This window comes from Mustela nivalis (assembly GCF_964662115.1).
Source record: "Mustela nivalis genome assembly, chromosome: 8".
NCBI classification, from domain to species: domain Eukaryota; kingdom Metazoa; phylum Chordata; class Mammalia; order Carnivora; family Mustelidae; genus Mustela; species Mustela nivalis.
In genome coordinates, this window is record NC_139027.1 from 134431372 (window position 1) to 134454688 (window position 23317).

The following is a 23317-nucleotide window of genomic DNA, read 5'->3' on the forward strand; positions in this document are numbered from 1 at the left end:
GCATAACCATCATTTCCTTTAGCATTTTCTATGGCTATTTTCCCACGCGGAGGCCGAGTTAGTGGTCTCACCACGGAAACCCTGCGTGTAACCCTCAAAGCCAAAAACCCTCACTCTCCTCCGCCCCATGCCAGAAAGAGCTTGCTAATTCCTCCTCTGGAGACGAAAGATCTTGGACCATTTTTCTTTTTCTTCCCCTCAACCCCTTAGATTTTTCTTTTACTTTCTTTCATTTTTTTTTTTTTTTAAAGATCATAATTATCCTGATAATTTGCAGGTGTAGACTCAGCCCAAATGACCAAACGGACTTTTTTCTCTGGGAAGCAGAGTGCTGGAGGGGATTAGCTGTCATCCAGGGGCGTTCATGTGAAAGATTCCTCTTAGATGAATTTAGGGAACAAAGACCCCGTGGTCAATGATTTCTGTGGGTACGGAGGTAAAAGACCGGCCAAGTCCTTTTGTCAGTTTTGAGCACAAATCATACAGTTACTGAATACCCCCGGCCACAGTAGTGTTCTATTTAATGCTTAACTCCGTGACCTCACAAAAATAATTGCTGGGAAGCAAATTTACTTAGTCCTCTGCCTTTATTTGCTGACCAAGGGGCTCAGCCGATAGTCATATTGTTTATGGAAATGTGGGAGGGCATAGGGTGTGGGGAGGAGAAAGAACACAATCTGGCCAGAGAAGATGGATGTATTGAAAGGATTCAAGGGATTTTGTCTTTGCTTTATAATTGGAGTCAGGATTTCCCTTCAAGTTACACGCATTGCAGATGGGAAACCTCCCTGGGTCCCTCTGCCCCCGTTAAGCCCTATTCTCACTGGGTTGGCACCTGGCTCTTTAAATCCTTGTCATTTTTATGATTATAATAATTTTACATCTTGCCTAGTGAATGGGCTTTTTCAAATGCTGAGAATGTCTTTAGTCAGAAAGAAAAGCGATTGATTCAAAATGATTAGTTTGCTTTGGGGGCAGTTGTGAATTTGGGTTTCTAAGTCTCTAACGATTTTCACCAGTGCCTGCCTCTCCGTTGGCCTTGGAATTCTACTCACAGAAGTGGAAGAATGCATGTTGGAAGAAAACCCCCAAATAACCTTATTTTGTTCCAAGGACTCTGATTACAGTAGTGGGGATGACCTCAGTGATTTGGGGACTGCCTCAGTGGGCAAGGAAGCAGGGGGATTTTCCAGGCTTTTTATTTGGAAAATCAAAACCTGCATAGGCTGCAGGAGATAGAAAAAAAGAAAGGACATTACCAAAAGCAAAAGTTAGCAACAGGACTTCACCAGGCCAGACCCTGTTCGCTAAGCCCCTTGAATTCAATACTGCAAGTGGCTTCCTTAGTAAAATACTTAACCACCCAATCAGTCAAGCCATCTGATAACTGCTTATCTTCTCTAATGCGATTGAGATTCTGTTTGATGCCCCTTTGCATTCCAATCGCAAAGCTCATCTTAGGTAAGCACCTTGGGGAGAAAAAAAATTCATGAGCCTCAGCTTCTGCATTCATGGAATTTTCTTTTCACAATAGAAGGAAACATGTTAAGCTGGGTGGGGGTGGGGTGGGGGTGTGGAGGTGGTTGGAAATCTTGGAAAGGGAGGGGCACGGGCATTCAGTGTAGTGCTCACGCCCAGAAAGGTGGAACACTTTATTCAGGCTAAATGGTTGAGAAACAATTAAAACAACAACAACAACAACAAAAAGCCATCTCATGATGCATGAAAATGATACAAAATTACACTTCAATATGCCTTAAGAAAACTTTCCTGGAATGCAGCTTCTAGCCTCTGGAGGTAAAATAGTAAAGCAAACGAAAGATGGCAGGGAAGGGAAACATGGCAGATGAATTAGCTACTTTGTTCTCCATTTTTAACCACCCAACTATGCAGGAAAAAAAAAAAAATTGTATAAGGGAAGATATGCAGAACTTGTGATAATCATAACTTGCTATGTCCCCCACACTCACAGCCCCGTTACGATCCTCTACAGAATGGGATAGAAGCAAAGTGCCCCTCTCATAACAGTTAATGCATGAGAATAGCTTGGCATACAGTAGATGCTCAAAAAAAATCTTAGCTTACCTCTCTCTAATGCAATTTATATTTTTCCCTTCTTTTTTAAAATTTAAATTCAATTAATTAAGATACAAAGTCTTATTGGTTTCAGAGGTAGAGGTCAGTGATTCATGAATCTTATATAACATCCAGTGCTCATCCCATCACGGGACTTCCTTAGTGTCCATCCCCCAGTGACCTCATCCCCCTACCTTCCTCCCCTGCAGCAGCCCTCGCTTTGCTTCCTATGATTAAGAGTCTCTTACATTTTGTCTCCCTCTCTGATTTCATCTTGTTTTGTTTTTTCCTCTCTTCCCTTATGATCCTCTTCCTTAAATTCCACATACAAACGAGATCATACGATAAATGTCTTTCTCTGATTGACTTTTTTCACTTAGCATAATACCCTCTAGTTCCATCCACGTCGTTGCAAATGCCAAGATTTCTTTTCTTTTCTTTTTTTTTTTTTTGGTGGTTGAGTAATATTCCATGGCATATATATACCACATCTTCTGTATCCATTTATCTGTCTATGGACATCCCAGCTCTTTCCATAGTTTGGCTATTGTGGACATTGATGCTATAAACACAGGTACCCCTTTGGATCACTACATTTGTATCTTTGAAGTAAATACCCAGTAGTGCAATTGCTGGGTCATAGGGTTTAGCTGTTACTCTTATTAGGTTATTGTTAACAGCAAGTGTTCCTTCACTTGTTTGTCTCCAGTTGTTGGGAAGTATGAACTGATATAACCTCATTTGACTGAAAACGGCAGTATCCACCAAATTTCAAATCATTGTGCTCTTTGACCCAGCAATTCAATTAAAAGGAACTCATCTAACAGATAACCACGCAGTCTCTGTGTCAAACAGATTATTTCTTTTTTAATTTTTTAAAATATTTTATTTATTTGCCAGAGAGAAAGAGTACACACAAGCAGGCAGAGAGGCAGGCAGAGGCAGCGAGAGAAGCAGGCTCCCCGCCGAGCAAGGAGCCTGATGTGGGACTCGATCTCAGGGACTCAGGATCATGACCTGAGCCAAAGGCAGTGGCTTAACCAACTGAGACACCCAGGCATTCTGTTTGGGGTTCCGTGTCATGTGCATGTCTTCTTCTTCTTTTTTTTAAGAGCCTTTTCTTTTCTTTTTCTTTTTTCTTTTCTTTTCTTTTTTTTTTTTTTTTTTGAGAGAGAGAGAGAGAAATAGAGAGAGCACACAAGCGAGAGAGGCAATGGGAGAAGGAGAGAGAAGCCCAAGAAGACTCTGTGCCAAGCACAGAGCCTGATGTAAGGCTGAATCCCACAACTCCAGGATCATGGCCTGAGCTGAAACTAAGAGTGGGACTCTCAACCAACTATGCCACCCAGGCACCCCTACATGTATTATTGTTTCAGTTCTGTGTTATTAAGGACATACACATTCAGGAAATTGACCCCATTTGGTAAATTGACCCCATTTTCATTTTGTAATGTCGCATTTTAACCCTGGTAATAGTCTTTGTGGTGAAGTCTACTTTGAAATTATGATAGCCATTCCACTTTACTGTGCTTAGTATTTGTATGATGGATCTCTTTTGATTCTTTACTCCTACTCTGTGTCTTTATATTTGAAGTTGGTTTCTTGGCTCTTGCCTTTTTATGCACCTTGACAATCTCTGAATTTTTAATTGGAATATTTAGGTCATTTATACTTATAGTAATTTTTTATACGGTTGGAATTAAGTCTACCATCTTGCTCTTTGTTTGCTGTGGTCTCATCTGTTCTTTGATTTTTGTCCTGCTTTCTTTTGGATTAATTGAATTATTTTTTATGATTCCATTTTATCTCCACTGTTGGATAAATAGCTCTATTTTTTTATTTCTTTGTTGTTGCTTGAGGGCTTATAATATGCATCTTTAACTTATCACTGCCTACCATCAAATGGTATTATAATACTTCACACATAATGTAGAAACCTTGTCACAAAATGCTTCCAAAATATTTCTGTGCTATATTTGTCATAAACTGTACTATGACTTATGTTATAGATGCTGAAATGCTTTGTTATTTTCACTTTAAGCAATTATCTTGGGGGGAGGATCTCAATTGCAGAACAGTTTAAGGCTTACAGAAAGATTGTGAAGATTGTATTGAGGGTCCCCACACTCCACACTCAATTTCCCTTAATATTACCCTCTTACATTTGTATGATACATTTATTTCAATTAATGAACAAATATAGATTCATTATTATTAACTAACACACATACTTTCCTGATATTTCTTTAGTTTTCAACTAATGTCCTTTTTCCATGTGAGGAACCCATCCAGGCCACCACATGACATTTAGCTGTCCTTAAACTTAGACTTCTCTTGGCCGGGACAGACTCACAGACTGTCCCATGTTTGGTGTTTTTTTTTTGTTTGTTTGTTTTTGTTTTACTGGAACAGTTTTGAGGATTACTGGTCAGAAAGTCCTCCATCGGGATTTGTCTGATGTTATATATTTGTGGGAGGAAAACCACAGAGGTAAAGCCAGTCTCATTCCATACTATCAAGGGGACATCCTATCAACACGACTTATCACTGTTGATGTTAGCTTTGATCCCCTGGCTCATGTTGTACTTGTTAAATTTCTCCACTGTAAAAAATTTTCCTTTCTTTCTGCTCTGTACTTCAGGAGTTCTTAATATTTCTAGACTTTTTATTTTCTGCCAACCTTAGTTCCATTTTCTTGGAAGAATAGCTTCAGACCGCTCAGAGGTCATTCCTGCCTATTTGGTGGCCTGAGCAGTAGGAGCTGCGGGTCAGTCTTCAGTGGTGGGCTGATCCCTGTGGTCCTCATCAAGGAACCAGTGAAAGGGCACAGAGGGCACCTGCATGCCTTCAGACCACCCTGTGACCTTGGGTTGAGCAGCAGTGAACTTGGAAGCCAGAGCAGTTCACTTGCTCCTAAATTCCTCCTGGGTCACAGCCTTTCTAGCAGCTGCCTGTGCTTCCTTCTCAATCTCTTTGGATCTCCACAGAAGCAGAGATCAGCCATGGCCTCCTGTGCATGTTCACAGGAGATGGTGTCCCGAACGTGCAGGACCTCCTGGGCCAGGACCCACCACGTCAGACCCCCAGAATGAGCTTTCTCTTTGTTGCATGGGATGGCAGTGTCCACACAGACGGAGACGGAGGAGCGTCTGTGTTCCAGAGACCAATGTAGGAAGACTCACAAGATATGCATCTGTGAGAGTCTGGAGGTCAGCCTTGGGATCAGGAAACACCAAAAGTCTTGGCTCCCAGAGGCTGCCTGGGTCTGGCTAGCGAAGGTTCCAGGAGGGAGGCGGCTAGCAAGAGGCCTAGCTCCAGTGGCAGCCACACACTCCAGCTCAGTTGATACACGGCCCTTCCACGCAAGGCCACTTCTTTATTTGGCTCGTGGCCCATTAAACAGTGCTTTCTGCCACAGAGAAATGATGCGCTATGTCAGGCTTATGAAGAATAGGTATAATGTGCACAAAGTCAGACTGTATTTTATTGGCCATTTAAGGGATCTTTTTGAGGGACATATTTGGACTGTATGCATTTTTTCCTTTCCAGACTGGCTTCAAAATCAAATCTCCACTTCATATGCAACCTCGCAAACTGTACTGCTATAATTTATGGATATTAAAATAACCCAAAGGCACAGAACTTTTCCCTTTCTTCTATACTGACATATACTCAGACATCTTAACCGCTGAGAAGATTTCTTCTCAGTCTCATCTCCTGGAAAAAAAAAGGTTTTATTTTAAAAACTAAAAAACAGGGACAGAGTTTTATGCTCTTCATCTGAGCATTTCCCCTCCTGGGACTTGATTCTGCACAGACACAGCACAGACGAGTCAAGTTTGATATCCGAGGGTATGCTTTGCAGCATTGTCTGCAACTGTGAAAAACAGGAAACAAACTCAGTGTCCCAAAGCAGAAAGGATTAAATATATTGCTGCATATCCATATCTAGAAAAATGAAGGGATGGCCAAAAAAATTTTTTAAAAAAAGGAATGAAGCAGGAAGTTTTTACGTGGATGTAAAATATTATCCAGACCACTGCTGTCCAAAAGAACTTTCTGTAATGATGGACATGTTCTGGGTCCAGCATGGTCATTACCAGCCACACGTAACACTAGATGTGTGCAAAGTGCAGCCAAAGAACTGAAGGTTTGACTTTTATTTATTTATTTATTTATTTACATTCAGATAATCACATGAGGTCCATGGTAATGGACCAGATAACATGTATCTAGAACATATTATTTGAAGAAAATGTTGGTTGAAAAATAGTGTGAAGAGTATGATCCCCTCAAAGATAACAAAAAATATATGTCACTTTACTTTTTTACAATTTAATTAATTAATTAATTAATTAATATTTAGAGAGGGAGGAGGAGACAGAGAGAGAAAGGAGAGGCAGAGGGAGAGAGAGAATCCCAAGCAAGTTCCATGTCCAGTGTGGAGCCTGACTCAGGGCTCGATCCTACAATCCGGAGATGGTGACCTGAGCGGAAATCGAGAGTCAGACACTCAACTGACTGAGCCACCCAGGTGCTCCAGTATATGTATATTTATATGTAATTTATACATTAAAACAAATCTGATGGAAAACCCACCAAACCAATTTATACATTAAAACAAATCTGATGGAAAACCCACCAAACTAGAAGAAACGACTTTCTCCGGGACATGTGGACGTTATACCATCTACTCATGAATTGTTATATCGGAGATGATTTATTTGGAAATAAAAAAGAAAGAAACCCCACAAAATAAAACCCAGCTTGGATTTCAGGTTATTCCAAGCTCAGCGACCAGGCGGCACGGGTGGAGGACAATTCGGAAGAGTATCTGTTGGCATCAATCAGGGCTTCTGGAGCCCTGAGGAAGAGGATGGGACTGGCCGGATTGAGGCTACACAGCTGGGGCTAAAAGGCTCCCATGAGGGCTCCTGGTAAGTGGGTTTAGAAAACAAAGTTTACAGCTAATGGCAAGGGGGAGCTGAATTCGGACCTCCCGAGACTCAGCCCTGGCACGCTGTCTTCTCACGGTGTGTCCTCCCTGCTTCTCTCCGCGACTAGCATCTAATTACCCTCAACAGACATGAAGGGCCATGACAAGCGGACGCAAACACTTCAGCGCCAGGAACTCACCGTCCAAATTTAAACATGGTCTTTGCTGGAATCAATATGCAACCAGAGTTCCCCTCCCCCTCCTTTTAAAGATTTTACCCTTAAGTAAACTCTACACCCAACATGGGGCTCGAACTCCCAGCCCCGAGATCAAGACTGACATGCTCCCAGCCAGTTAGGCATCCCTCCGTTAAAAAAAAAAAAAAAAAAAAAAATTATTCTTTATTTATTTTTTATTTAAAGGGCACGGGCAAGCGAGGAGAGGGGCAGAGGAAGAGGGAGAGAGAGAATTTCAAGCAGACTGAGCACGATGTGGGGCTCAATCTCACAACCCTGAGATCACGACCGGAACCGAAATCAAGAGTCGCACACTTAACCAACCAAGCCACCCAGATGCCCCCACCTAAAGAAAAAAAACAAAACAAAACAAAACAAAACAAAACAAAAAACTACATATAAATATAAAGAAAGGAGGCCAATACTTTCTTTTGCCCTATAATTGCCAGCCCTACCTTCTCCCTCCCCGTATCAAACAAATATGGGGATCAGTATCGTGAGCATGGCCATTATGGAGACGGATGACTTCAGGATAACGCCATTAAGGAAACCGACCATCTGGGACAGAAGTGGAGCTGAGGAGGACACCCACATGCACCTGACCGGGGGAGTTTTCCTAGCCCTTTAAAGCTAAATTCATTCTCCAAGTTCACTCTGGCAGAGGAGTCCCAGGGAATCCTCTGATTGGCTCAAGGTGATCCCCTGTTCGTCTCTGGACCAATCAGGGAGGCAGTGCTGGTAGTAGGAGACTGGAATAGAGTTCTCTAATTGGTGGGTGGTGTGGGTGGGGATATACAACAGGACACCTTGATCGTCAGCTTCCCCATCATCCCAGAGGGCTGGGAGTTCCCCCAAAGGAAGCCGAGTGGTCACGGGAGGAAAGTCTGGAGCAATCTATTGCACAACTCCAGGGGCCGCCATTCTCAGAGAGTCACACAGACATACATCTCCTTCCTTGCACAAAATTCCAAAAACGCTAGCTACCCTGTGTTAATAGAGTAAAGCCAACTTACCCAATAGGAGGCACCTCAACGTCTGAGTATTTCTAGGCGGTGTGCCTTCCCCTGCTTTCGTCTGGATGTGGCATCTCAGGAGCCGGCAGCCTATGGTCCAACGAAAAATTTATTTACCTCCAAATTATGTATGTCAGTCACAGAATGCCACACAGTATATAGTGCAGAGGCATAACCACATAACAGTAATCCAGTCATTCTACAGATATGTACTGAGTTCCCAACAGTGTGCAGGACCCTATTTTTTTCTTTTGTTTTAGGCGAACTCCACACCCAACGCGGGGCTTGAACTCATGACCCCAAGATCAAGAGTCGCATGCTCTATGGCCTGAGCCAGCCGGGCTAGTATACTTTTTTCCCCCCTTACCCATTTTTTTTTTCCTTTTTGTTTTTCCAGACTCTTGTTCTTTATCACTCTGGGTCTCAGTATGCTCATCCTAAAACGGACACAATTCTTTTTGAGAACCAAGAGTATCACCTGTCAGATATTAACCACAGAAGTGGGCACCAAGCACCCACTCAATGCACAGTAGCTGTTACTATTCGACTATGGCTGGCATCTTTCACCTGATTGTTTCCCCAACCAAACAGGTGTTATTACATAGTAATTGACCCACTCAAAAAATAGATATTGAGCATCTGCCCTTTGTCTTGCCTGGTCATCAGCAAAGCGGATAGGGGAGGGATCAGGATCGGCAAGGAGTGGACATTTGGACAGCAAAGATGGGCAACAAACACACAGAAAGAGAAATACGATACTTCATGAAGTGAAGCCGTTCCAAGGAAGAATACAGCCAAGGTCAGGGGCAGTGTGGGCCCTTTAAAAGGTGTCCTCAAATTCCTTGACCCTCTTCCTGGCAGAGGTGAAGTCGCTTCCCTTCCTCTCGAATGTGGGCTGGACCGAGAGCCCACATCACCCTGACAGAATGTGGTAGAGCCCTGTGATGTGTTTCTGAGGATACAGATTCTGCCGGGCCCTCTTTCTACGTCTTGGGATCCATGCCTCAGAATCCAGCTACCATGCGGAAAGGAACCTTGGGTCACATGGAGTGGTCATGCTGAGGGTTCCAGGTGGCAGCCATCCTGGGAGTGAGAAGCCTGCAGATGACCTCAGGCCTCAGCCTGTTTGTGTCCCAGCTGAGGTCCCAGTCAGTGTGCACAGAGATAAGCCATCCCTGCTGTGCCCTTTCTAAATTCATGGCCAATAGAAACCAAATGAAGTGAAAAATTATTACTGTTGCTTTAAGCCATCAAGTTTGGGGAAGATCTGTTACACAATAAGAGATCACTAATGCAGAGGCATGAGTGATGGGGTGGAGGGTGTTTGGGGGTGAAGTCAGGGCAGGCCTCTCTGTTGAGGAGACATCTGAGCAGAGACCTGAATGAAGTGGAGAAGGAGCAATGTGGATGTGGGGTAACAGCTTTCAAGGCAGTGAGAAGAGCACATGCAAAGGCCCTGTGGCAGGAATGTACTTGTGGTTCTGGTTGGCACAGCTGAAGAGATATGGGAGTGAGAGAGGTAGGGAACAAAGTCAGAAGGATAGGAAGGGTATTACAGATGGGGCCAGACCAGTGATCAGAATTGAGCAGAGGGTGATGGTGTGATCTGAGCCAAAGTTTAAGACAGTGACTCTGCTGCACAGAAAACAGTCATCAGTGGGGAAGCATGGAAATGGGGATATACTGGGTAAGTGACGGGTAGTGGCTAGGACTGAGCTGGTGGAGGAGGTGAGAAGCAGGGAGACTCTGGATATCTCAAGGCAATGTTGATGGGACTTACCTTTGGGTGCAGGGTATGAGACGAGGCAAACTGGCAGGTTGATGAGCCTCAGGCAGAGCTGGGATCCTGCTCTAGGTCCTCAAAGAGCAGTTTACAGGCTAGCAGTCCCAGCGAGAGCCTTATTACATGGGTGCTTCTTAGAAATGAAAACTCTTGGGGCGCCTGGGTAGCTCAGTGGGTTAAAGCCTCTGCCTTCAGCTCAGGTCATGGTCTCAGGGTCCTGGGATGGAGCCCCGCATCGGGCTCTCTGCTCAGCAGGGAGCCTGCTTTCTCCCCTCTCTCTCTGCCTGCCTCTCTGCCTGCTTGTGATTTCTCTCTCTCTGTCAAATAAATAAAATCTTAAAAAAAAAAAAAAAAGAAATGAAAACTCTCAGGTTCCACCACCACCTACTGACTTTGACTGAGGTCCTCAGATGCTCCTGTGCATACAGTTTGAGAAATGCTCTTCTAGGCTGGCGCTCACTCTTGGCTGCACGTTAGGAAATGTCTGGAAGGCTTCTAAGAAACGCAGCAACACTTCACTTCTGGGGCGGAGGGGGGTTGGCTCAGCTGTTTTTAATGCTCCCCAGGTGATTCGAATTCTTGGATTCTCCTCCAGTTGATTCGAATTCTTGGATTCTCCTCCAAGCTTTTCAGGGAATTGTGTTGGTTCTACCACTAAAATACACCCCGCGTCTGACCACCTCTCATGCCCCCCAGCTTTGTCCCAGGTGCTATCATTTCCTCCCTGGGTGTCGGCATTTAAGAGCCTCTCTAAGGCGCAGTGGAGACAGGGTCCTACGGGTCCCTAGGCCAGTGACGCTCAAACCTTAATGCTTCTCAGCAAGTGTGAAAATCACTTGCAGGGGTTGAGCAAACACTGTTGGGTGGCACTTCCAGAGTTTCTGATTTAGCAAGTCATGGGTGGGCCCCGAGAATTTGCTTTCTTACAGGTGCTGCAGACGCTGCGGGCCAGGGACCACACCTGGAGAACTGTGGCTTTAGGAGCCTTCAGAATTGCCTCAGTAGGAGCTCCTGGGTGGCTCAGTCATTAAGCATTTGCCTTCGGCTCAGGTCGTGATCCCAGGGTCATGGGATCAAGTCCTGCACGGGGCTCCCTGCTCAGGGGGGAGCCTGCTTCTCCATCTGCTTATTCTGTTAAATAAATAAAATCTTTTTTTAAAAAAAAAGAATATCTTCGGTAAACACCACTTATGGGGGGAGTGTGTGGAATGACGGACATTATACTGCCTCCCGTCTAAGAACTGACTCAGCAGAGCACTGATTTAATCTAAGAACTGACCCAGCAGAGCACTGATTTAATCCATTTCCAGAAATGTTTTCCCCTGGCCCAGATCAGGACAAGTGCTGAGTGAAATGAAGTCATCTTTTCGTCTGAGTTGGCCGGGACGGAAAGGGAGCTGGAAGACAGTGGGAGGACAGGCAGGATTCAGACCGGGTCAATGAGGAGACGCGGACACAGCCGGCTCTTCCAGGGCACTTGGGATCCAAGCTCCAGGGGCAGCATGGGGGCAAAATGCTGACCAGGTAACGAAGCTGGCAGGGAGAAGGCTCTAGGGTCCCCACGTAGGTAATAACCACCCCACTAGGAAGGACCTTGTTTGCTGGGAAATGAGAATACCTATGGCCAAAACAGAAAAGCTCAAACCCAGATAGTTGGATTTTCCCTGGACCCACACCTTCCAGCCTCACTGGGGTCAAGACACAAGTACACTTACATATGAAATGTACACCAAGCAACCTGCCTAAGGAGGCAGAGGATCCAGACTGGAAACTGGTTCACTACTTCCTGTTTATAAATTAGGGTAGATTTGTGGGGCACCTGGCTGGCTAAGTCGGCAGAGCACGTGACTCGATCTTGGGGTTGTGAGTTGTGAGTTTGAGCCCCAATGTTGTAGAGATTACTTGAAAATAAAATCTTAAAAAAAAATAAAAGAACATTTTAAAATAACTAAATCAATCTGGAATTTTAGCACCCATAATAGCCCCCAGTCTCACTTGTGTTAACATTTTAAAATGAACTTTTCTTTTTGGGGGGGGCGGTATACACTTTGATGCGTTTTAACACACATGCCAGTCTCTGTAACCACCACTACAGTCAGAACACACAGTCCCATCACCCAAAGAACTACTTTGTGCTCCTGCTCTCCAGTCATACCCTCCCTCCCAGCCCTAAGCTGGGCTTGGACCTGCGTCTACACTGGGGATAAGTGAACTCGGCTGCCAAGATTGAGGACATGTGGGCTAAGAGACCCTGCAGGTCAAGATGGAGACCGTATTTCAGCCTTAATATAAGACTAAGTTAGGACAGCAAATACATGTCCTCTGGCGGTTTGCCTCCCGCCTGCCGCCTGGAATACTGGGTGGAGAAGGGCTCTGAAGCATCTGAGCCACAGTTGAAGGGTGCGGTGATTGATTAGTGATGTCTCTCACGGATGCAGGCTAGTGGAGAGGTGGCCCACATGCTGGGGAGTGTTGTTAGCATAAGGGCTGGTTTGCCTAGCACTGAGGGGGTGGGGGCGGGGGACAAGGGAGAAGGAAGGACGGAGGGAGTGAAAGAGACAAGCCCCAAACCAAAATCAGGCTCCCTTTGTGTTGTGTATTAGATCTGAGATACTCCGCCTCTGGTTTACACGGTTTGTCTTCGTTTAATTGTGCTCAGGAACAACAGAAACCATGACTTCCTTATGAATGCATAAAATCTTGGGGGAGACAGAGAATCAAAGTAGAAGAAGAACCGGGTAAGTTATGACCGTCTGGTATTTATGTAAGTGCTTAAAGCCCCAGATTGATTACAATTCGAAGCTATCCCAGAGGGGTTCAAACACAACAATACTGAAAGGAAGCAAGTTAATCATCAAAGAGAAAACTAGGAAACAACTTGATGACCCAACAGTAGGAGACCGTGGTCTGTCCAGAGGAGAGAAGTCTACAAAGGGGCAGTGGGAGGGAACTTTGGCGGCAGACGGAACTCTTCTGTATCCGAATTGTATGGTGGTTGCACAACCCTCTTGAAGTGTGTTGAGACTCATAGAATGTAGACACATATAGAGTCAATAATACAATCTAAAATCTATTTAAATAGGATGCTATAGAACTTTGTCAAAATGTGGTATACACACCTCTGGGCATTCTCAAGATGACAGCCATACCAAGATGAACATTTGAATTGTATTAGTTACATATTTACATTAACTCACATTAGAAAAATGTTTAGTTAGGGGCACCTGCCTGGCTCACTAAGTCAGTAGAGCGTGCAGCTCTTGACCTTGAGGTTGTGAGTTTGAGTCCTACCTTGGGTATAGAGGTTAAAAATAAAATCTTTTTTTTTAATTTTAATTTATCTGATAGAGAACAAAAGATCACAAGTAGGCAGAGAGGCAGAAGCAGGCTCCCCACTGAGCAGAGAGCCCTATGAGGGGGCTCCATCCTAGGACCCTGAGATCAGGACCTGAGCGGAAGGCAGAACTTAACCCATTGAGCCACCCAGGCACCCCTAAAAATAAAATCTTAAAAAAATTGATTAGCTAGTTTATCAAGCCCATAATTTCAAGAAGACAATTGGTTAAGGTAAGGTTAAGAAAAAATGTGAGTTGCTTTACGGGGAAATATTAAGTGAATTCTTGTATAGATGTTATACGTACATAGCAAAATTTGAGATTGGGACATGGTTAATAAGGTTGGAGAAGAAGCCAAAGACTCTGCCCTCATGGCATTTACCATCTAGCAGAGGTGGAAAAACACTTGAAAGATATGAAAAAAATTTCATGCAGTCACAAAAAATTTGAAAAATGGGATACTGAACATATATTCAGCATGATGTCATTTTGGCAAAAGTGCATAGTCACACAGAGGAAAACAACTTAAAGACATTCAGTGATAACACCAACTGTCTCTGAACAATGAGATTATAGGGCAATTTTCATGAAGATTACTTGCCTCCGCCAATGTACTAATTAATAAATACATATTAATTAGCAAAAAGATTGTATTTAAAAGGCTTTTGTTCTCAGATAATCATTTAACCTTGGAGACAAATACCTGTTTTATCCCACCATATATACATAAGCATCTAAGAAGAGCCATATCAATTTGACTACCAACAATATGATTCTGGAAAGATAGTTTTGGGTTTTTTTTAAGTTCTTTTTTTTTTTTTTTTAAGTTTTTATTTACGTAATCTCCACAGTCAGTGTGGGGCTTGAACTCATGACCCTGAGATTAAGAATCATACTGTCCACACTGACTCAGTCAGGTGCCCCTGGAAAAATAGTTTTAAAGATTGATTATGTGCAATTCTTTTGTCTTGAGGGCACCAAAGATATGCAGCCAAATGATGTGTGTTACTCCTTTCCCCTGTGTGTGGTCATGTTACCAAGTAAATAGGCAGTTAGGGTCTTTGTTTAATTTTTTTTTTTTTTTAAGATTTTGTTCATTTATTTTAGGTGGGGAGAGAGGCAGAGGCAGAGGGAGAGAGAAAATCACAAGCAGACTCCCCGCTGAGCAGAGTCTGACGCAGACCTCAAGTCCATGACCCTGAGATCACGACCTGAGCTGAAATTAAGAGTCAGATGTCCAACTGACTGAGCCACCCAGGCTCTCTCTTTGTTTCATTTCTTATTCTGTTTTCAAATTTTAGGGCTTGCTTTCTTAAGAACTGAATTTAAATTTTCATTATGGAAGACACTGACTGGGGACCAAAGTAAAAAGTTTTCAGAGAAGGTTCTGGCCTGACTCTCTGCTTTCCTCTCCCATTCCTTAATGGTAACCAGTGTTTAAAATTTTGTGATTTCTTTTTACATCATTTTTAAATATAGCCAAACATGTATATGTATTTGTGTACTGCCCCCCGCTTGGATGGATAGTGGCACACGTACCTGAAGTACTTCTCCCTGCTGTCCCCTTAGGACAGCAAGCTTTGGCGATCCCTCTGCAGTGCGGTATGGAAACAGAGTCCTCGTTTCTGTGGAGCCCTGGTTAATGGATCTGGTCCACTGTTGATGACTGGGTCCCTTTTAAAGATGCAAGAAAACCTTCCTGAACCCTTTGGTGGGTTTGCTCTCCAGTCTCCCATCCCATCCCAGTCTCCAGATCCCAGAATGATCTCTAGCCCAGAACTGCCTAGCAGGACGCTCAGGACCACCCAGGTCCCTGGGTCTGCAGAGATGCCAGACCCCGTTGGGATGGGGCTACCCAGGAAAGAGGAGGAGGCACAAGCCACTTCCCTCCCGGGCCTCAGTTTCCCTCATGTGCATAACGAAGGGTTTGAAAGCGATGAGTGTTTCCAAACTCTGGCCCGTGCATCGCCTTGTACACTTACTTACTTAATATTTTCCTTTAAGCTATCTTGATATGGACTCAATTTTTTTTTTTTAAACATTTAGCCTCATTCTTGAAAAGAATATAAGATAGTCTTCTTGGGGGGCTAAGTGTCCGCCTTCTGCTCAGGTTATTTATTTATTTTTTTAAGATTTTTATTTATTTATTGAGAGAGCGAGAGAGAGAGAGAGACTGAGAGAGAGACCTCGAGTGGGGTGAGATGCAGAGGGAGAAGCAGACGTCCTGCTGAGCAGGAAGCAGGAGGCTGGCTTGATCCCAGAACCCTGAGATCAGGACCAGAGCCAAAGCAGACCCTTAACCAACTGAGCCACCCAGATGCCCTTAAATAAAATCTTAACAAAAAAAAAAAAAAAAAAAAAAAAGCTGTTCTTGGGTTGTCATATATTTTTCTAAAAGTCCTTAAAATATATATGTAATTATTTAAATTAAAAATATTCATCAGTAAACTAACTAAAATTATCTCATGTATACCACGAGTGAGAATGTGTATGACCATTTAGGAATTACTGAAAGAAATGGACTTCAGGATTCCTTTTTTTTTTTTAATTAATTAATGTATTTTTTTAATAAACTGGGATTCCTTTTAATAATCCATTGCCCTTTGGTTTTTTTTTTTTAATTGAGTGGCAAAAAAAAAAAGTGCTGAAAACAAAATAAGATTAGGAAAAATATCACTAAAAATGCAATGTGCTATAATGGATTGGACCCTTGGCACAGAAAACAGAGCAGCAGTGGAAAAAGGAGGAAATCATAATGAAGCTCAGACTTGAGTCCATGGTATTTTACTTAATTTCCCAGTTTTGACAAAGGGATCATTGCAGGTAGGTGCTAAAATTAGGAGAGATTGAGTGAAGAGTACAGGAGGACCCCCAAAACCATCTTTGCAATTTTCCTATAAACTTAAAATCTTTCCCAAGTAAGAAATTTCTTTTGAAAAGATAAGTTCTGAAGTTGGAATGATCTTTCAGCTTCGCAGTTTCTGTTGCTGCCCTTAACAATAGTCTCTGAAATGACCACATTTGGAATTTCTATAAATAGCCCTTCTATAAACAGCTCTGGGATCAGGCAGAGTATTGAAATGTTAAGTTTAGGTAGTTCCCAAACCAGAAAACAGAGATTCTCAAATTTAAAGAGGAGATTTTGACAGTTTTCTCCTCCTTAGTGTTCTGAAAACGTGTTACAGTGACCTTGAGAGATTCTGCTTCGGGTACCCTGACATTCAGGGCCCGCGAGCCACAGGATGCCAGCGTGAACCAAGCCGTGCATATGGATCAGGAGCCAGATAGCCTACTTGTGTTTCCAGAAATATGAGGGGGAAGTACTTCCCAAGGAGAGGATGTAGTCTCTTTGAAATCTGACCCTTTAAAAGTTGGGCTGCTGGACATTAATAAGGAAGGATGGAAAGTGCAGATCAATAAGACTTGCTGAAAATAAAACACACATTAGCATAGAATATTCCCCATAACCCAGATTAAGGCCTTTTTTTAAACCAAACCAGAGCAGAAAGGTATATCTTTGAGGCTAATTGCCACTAGCAGATTTGCAGAGAAAAAAGGAAGACGGGCTTGGGGGCTGGGAGGGGGCGGCGTGTGGACAAAACCCAAGTCTAGAATTCCATTTTGCTGGAGTGAAATGAAACGACCCCTCGAGTTATGCAGAGAATTTAATCAGCACAGAGCTTGGGGTTATTAAGCATGTATTTGAAATTTAAATATGTTCTGGGGACAATGCCTTTTTACAGCATGGCCGGGAGCTTGCCCAATGGGAGCCCTGCTAGTGTAAGGCGAGGAGGACATTTCTCAAACATAAAATCGCAGGCTCAGGGCTCCCTCTTAGCGAGGGAAAAGAAGTAAAAAGACTTCTGTGGAATCCCAATCCTTCACCCGACGCACCCCGTGTCTAGGATTATATTTACTCAACAGGCACTCCCCTCCCCTTTTAAATTGTATTTGTAATGAGCAATTACTCATGGCAGAGCCATTTCGGGGGATTTTCATATCGTCGTCTATGGTGCTCGTTCTAAGAGCTACGATACTGGTATTTCTGTTTGTGCAATATTTTTGGTACTAAAAATACGAACGCAGAAGAATTGGTGGCTTGAGACATTCTCAGATGCGGTAAGTTTCAAATCTAACGTGCGCTGGTTTGAAAAGCTTTCTGATGGCGCCGCTCACCAGTTCATAAGCCTTTCGGTGTACGGCACAGTGCGTCAGCAGGTGGTATCTGAAACCGGATCGGTTGGGGTCAAACCCAAGCCTCCTCACTTTGGTGTTGGCCAAGTTCCTTAACTCCCTGTACCTCATTTTGTCCTTTGTAAAATGGGGCTAATGGCAGTGCTTGCCTTGTTGGGTTGTTTTCAGGAAATACAGGTGCAAAACATTGTATGGATCTCTATGTGTCCCTACATGCTGCATATATCACGTTACGTATGTAACAGTTTTTACACGTATGTGTGTATATACAGCATGTTGATCGAGGACGATTCTCAGCAAGTGGGAGGTACCGTTGTTTTAGTTTTTCCTTAGCTGGTCACCCTTGAGGCTCTTGCTGATCCCCAGAGCTGGTCTGACCACAGAAAAGTGGAAGAGTGTAGGGTGGGGAGGGGTGCCGGTGGGGAGACCACAGAGAAGCGGGGTTGGAGAGAACGGAAGGAAGGCTGGAGGTCGAGGCTTAGGGACCCCGCGCTTCTCCTAGAACCTGGCAAACCCCCGACCCCAGAGCTGGTCTCTCAGCTTTGCCCCCCCGGAGAGCCAATCCAGCCTCCCCACCTCTGATTGCCCGTCCTAAGACAATTTGTTAAAACCATGACCTTCCCATCGCTCCTACCTGGGAAGACTCGGGCCAGCAGCTCAGATGGGACTCAAACCTTGACCATGGTCCTCGTTTGGCTGGCCCAGCATCTAAGGACAAAACACGGAAGGCCATGTTAACAATATGTCACTCTGAAGACATTGAAATACGGCCGCTAATGAAGCAAGTGATACTACAGGGAACGTAGAACTCCTCCTCTACCTCTTAGGGTCTCTGGCTGGGCCTGAGAAGGAAGTTGAGGCAAGGCAGATGAACAGGAGAAAAGCAAATTTTATGTGATAATTCTTTTTCACATGGACAGGGGAGCCTTGGGGACGAGCTCTGCCTTGAACTGCCACACGCGATTGTACCCACGTGATGCTTCTTTTGATAAATGTACGGCGGTTTTCTCACATTAAAAACAAAACAATGCGGTAACTCCCTGGGGAGACGGCGGTGTTAATTACCCTGACCGCGGTCATCGTTTCACATTGCACACGTGTACAATCACCACGTTGTACGCCGTAAGTGTGCATAATTCTTATTTGTCAGGAAGCCTCAGGAATGCTGGGAACACAAGATAGTGCGGTGTGGATGCCTATTTCTTTGTCACTGAGACAGCCTTCAAAACCCAGTTCCAATGTCATACGCCCATGAAACCATGCCTGATCTTTCTTTTTTTAAATTATTTTTATTAGGGGTGCCTGGGTAGCTCAGTGGGTTAAAGCCTCTGCCTTCGGCTCAGGTCATGATCCCAGGGTCCTGGGATAGAGCCCCACATTGGGCTCTCTGCTCAGCCAGGAGCCTGCTTCCTCCCGGCTCCCCGACCCCCCTCCCCTGGCCCCACCCCTTCCGCCTCTCTTCCTACTTGTGATCTCTGTCAAATAAATAAATAAAATCTTTTAAAAAATTATGTTTATTAACAATGTATTATATATACTATTATAATATATTATAATAGTATAGTGTATTATTTGCCCCAGAGGTACAGGTCTGCGAATCATCAGGCTTACACATTTCACAGCACTCACCATAGCCGGGACACTCCCCAATGTCCATCACCAGGCCACCCTAAGAGTCTCTTATGGTTTGTCTCCCTCCCGATCCCATCTTGTTTCATTTTTCCCTCTCTTCCCCCAACAACCCCCTGCCCTGCCTCTCAAATTCCTCATATCAGTGAGATCATGTGATAATTATTTTTCTCTGATTGACTTATGGCAAGATTTCATTTCTTTTGATGCATGCCTGATCTCTTAAGGATTGAGGATTTCTTTGTGTAGCTGTTATATCCATCACCACCCTTAACCACCCGCCTCCGCCGTCCGCTCTGCCTTTCTCCAAAGGTGGGATTCTCTGCCATAAAGCTCTATGGCACCTCCAGGCACACTTGTCTGCCTGGGGAACTCAAATTGTTGTACTCGCCAGCAAACCTGGTCCCAGTCAGGTACTGACCCGGGTCCTTGAGGGTTGGGAAGTTGCCTGCTGTGTTCCTGGCCCCTTGCACAAAGCAGGTATACACTGGGTGCTCAGGAAATGTTTTCCAGCGAACAGCTAATGCCTTATGGGGGTATCTCCAGTAAGTTTCCACCAAAAAAAGGTGACGTTTGAATTGGGACTTGAAGGAGAAGATGGATCAGATAAATGAGATTTTTTTTTTCTTCAGAAAACACTTTTTTAAGGACACAAAGTTTTCCATAATCTGGTTTCTTATTTACAAGAGCTCTATCTATGGGTAGATAAGGATACAGCTGTGGGTGTGGATGTGGGTCTAGATATTGATATGGATGTATCTCAAGAAGCTTTGGGGTTATACTTCTCTGGCAGGAGTATTTCATTATACCTCCCGTGTTCATTCGTTTTTTCTTTCTTTCTTTCTTTCTTTCTTTCTTTCTTTCTTTCTTTCTTTCCTTTCTCTCAAGGATTTTACTTATGTATTTGACGGAGAGAGACAGTGAGAGAGGGAACACAAGCAGGGGGCGTGGGAGAGGGAGAAGCAGGCTCCCTGCTCAGCCACTCTGGGCTCAATCCCAGGACCCTGGGATCGTGACCTGGGCCAAACACAGAAGCGTAACAACTGAGCCACCTACTTACCCCTTTTAAAAATTTTTTAATTTAAATTCCAGTTAGTTAATGCACAGTGTAATATTAGTTTCGGGTGTACAATGTAGCGATGCAACCCTTCTGTACCCCCGTAGAGCTCATCACAGACCCATTCCCTAATCCCATCACCTCCTTCCCCACCCCCCATCCACCTCCCTTCTGGTAACTACCAGTTTGTTCTCTATAGTGAAGAGTCTGTTTCTAGGTTTGCCTCTCTGTCTTTTTCCCTTTGCTCATTTGTTTTCTTTCTTAAATTCCACATATGACTGGAAACGTGGTATTTGTCTGTCGCTGACCTTTTCCACTTAGCATTATACTCTCGAGCTCTGTCCCCGTCGTTGCAGATGGCTGACTAATATTTCACGACGTATCTCACATCTTCTTTATCCATTCATCTGCCGATGGCCATCTGGGCTCTTTCCATAATCGGCTATCTAGCAGATAACGCTGCTGTAAACATTGGGGCGCATGCATCCCTTTGAATGAATGTTTTTGTATTTTTTTGGGTAAACACCTACCAGAGCAATTGCTGGGTCGTAGGGTGGTTCTATTTCTAACTTTTTGAGGAACCTCCGTGCTGGTTTCCAGAGGGGCTGCCCCAGTTGGCACTCCCAGCCACAGTGTGACAGAGTCCCCCTTCCTGCGCTCCTTACCAACACCTGTTGTTTCTTGTGTCTTTGGTTTAAGCTCTTCTCACAGGTGTGTACCTCCGCTGTTCTTGCTTATTCTTTCTTTCTTTCCGATTTTATTTATTTAGAGAGAGAGCTTGAGTGGGGGGTAGGGCCCAGGGAAGAGGAGAGGGAGAATCTCTAGCCCGACGGTGGGGCTCGATCCCATGACCCCAAGACCACAACTGGAGCTGAAATCAAGGGTCAGACGATTAAGGAGCCACCCAGGCTCCCCGAGTTCCTGGTTGCACTTTCAAACTGACCGAAAGGCTCCCCGCTCCGTGACTGGACACCCCGGGGTTCCGGCCTCGGTCACAGCTCTTGCCTCACCCTGTCTGGACGAGCACAGCCGCCACGCTCTCGGGGATGTCAGGGACACCAGCCGCCCTGGGTGGTGGCGACGCTGCTCCCGGGCATCTACAGAGTCCACAGGGCAACTGCTCGCCTTTCTCACTCCCCCGGTGCCAGAGCCTAGAGCAGAGTCGGCGCTTGTATTGTTGCTGGGTCACAAGTTACCTCGAACGTAGTGTCTTAGAACAAGAAACATTTATTATCTCGTCGTTTCTGTGGGTCAGGAATGCGGGAGCGGCTTCTTCGGATGGCTCTGGCCTCTAGTTCCTCGCCAGGTGACCGTCCGCATGTGGGCCGGAGAGCCGTCAGCTGAGGCTCTGGCTGGGGCGGGAGGGCCTCCTTCCAGACGGCACGACCGCGTGGACCTCTCCACGGGGCTACCCCACGGTCCTCACGGGGACCGGCCACAGGACTCCGTGAGGATCCTCCCAGCAGGGCACCCGTGAGAGAGCTGAGAGTGGGCTGGTAGCCACAGGGACTTGATTTTGTTCAGAAGAATCACTCATTTTACTCACATTTATTGTGGTCACTGACGTGACTGATCTGATTCATTTCATCTCAGTTGTTTGTTTGTGTCTTTTTTTTAAATAAATCTTTTTTAAAAAGTTTTTATTTATTCATTCATTTAAAAATATTTTTTATTTTATTTATTTTGACAGACAGAGATCCCAAGTAGGCAGAGAGGCAGGCAGAGGGAGAGAGGGAGAAGCAGGCTCCCTGCTGAGCAGAGCCCAATGCAGGGCTCGATCCCAGGACCCTGGGATCATGACCTGAGCCAAAGGCAGAGGCTTTAACCCACTGAGCCACACAGGTGCCCATCTCAATTGTTTCTAATATATATATGAAATATGTATATATGTATATATTTCTGTCATTGAGATAAATTCACATACCCTAAAATTCACCCTTTGAAAGTACACACTTCAGTGGGGGTTTTTTTTCGTGTGTGTGTGTGTGTGTGTGTGTGTGTGTGTGTGTTTTAAGATTTTATTTATTTATTTGACAGAGAGCACAAGCAGGAGGAGTGGCAGGCAGGCAGAGGGAGGAGGAGAAAGCAGGCTCCCCACGGAGCAGGGAGCCCTATGTGGGACTCAATCCCAGGATTCTGGGATCGTGGCCTGAGCTGAAGGCAGACGCTTCACCGACTGAGCCACCCAGGTGCCCCCTTTTTTTTTTTTTTTAAAGATTTTATCTATTTATTTGACAGAGAGAGAGATCACAAGTAGGCAGAGAAGCAGGCAGAGAGAGAGGAGGAGGAAGCAGGCTCCCTGCTGAGCAGAGAGCCTGATGCGGGACTCGATCCCAGGACCCTGAGATCATGACCCGAGCTGAAGGCAGCGGCTTAACCCACCGAGCCACCCAGACACCCAGTGCCCTCTTTTTAGTATATTCACCAAGCGCAAAATCATCACTACTAATCCCAAACTCATGTCTTTTAAGACCTAGTCTCAGAGGTCATACACCTTCATTTCTGCAACATCCTGTTGGTTAAGAGGCCGGTGCTGTTCAGGGCGGGGGGGCAGGGATCATTGGGAACCATCTGGGAGAATGGCCAGCACAGCGCTTGATAGAATTTGAATGAACGGATGATTTTGTTCCCGTTGGGAGATGAATCCAGAGCCTGGAACAGACTGATCCCTCCACCTCGTGAAGCGCGACGGTCAATTAATTCTCAGAGATCATCTTTCTCACGCCGCCAGCAGCATTCAACATAATACATCCTCCTTGAAACACAGTCTGGACTTCCAGAAGGGAAGCTTTTCTCTCAGTTCCCGAGCCACTCTTCTGTCTTCCGTGCTGGTTCTCCCTCCTCTTCCCACCACTGTCATGCTGCTGTGCCCAGAGCGCAGTCCCGGGACTCTCCCTTCTCTGTGGACACCCACTGTTTGTGGTCTCATCCAGACTCCACCAACTGTCCATTAGCAAAGCAGCCGCTCACCTCTGTTCCCGAATTCCAGGATCAAATAGCCAAGGCCTTCTGGGCACTTTCCCATTAGGCCCCAAGAAGCCCCCAAGGGCAACATTTC

General features: G+C 44.8%; 1 long non-coding RNA gene across 1 annotated transcript; it reads right to left on the minus strand.

Moving 5' to 3' along the window:
• Window positions 1-7445: 7445 nt before the first annotated feature.
• Window positions 7446-15017, minus strand: LOC309871688. Its single transcript, XR_014315438.1, has 3 exons — window positions 14919-15017; window positions 8262-8351; window positions 7446-7594 (listed from the first exon to the last, which is right to left on the minus strand). It is a non-coding gene; the product is annotated as an uncharacterized lncRNA (long non-coding RNA).
• Between the last annotated feature and the right edge of the window lie 8300 nt (window positions 15018-23317).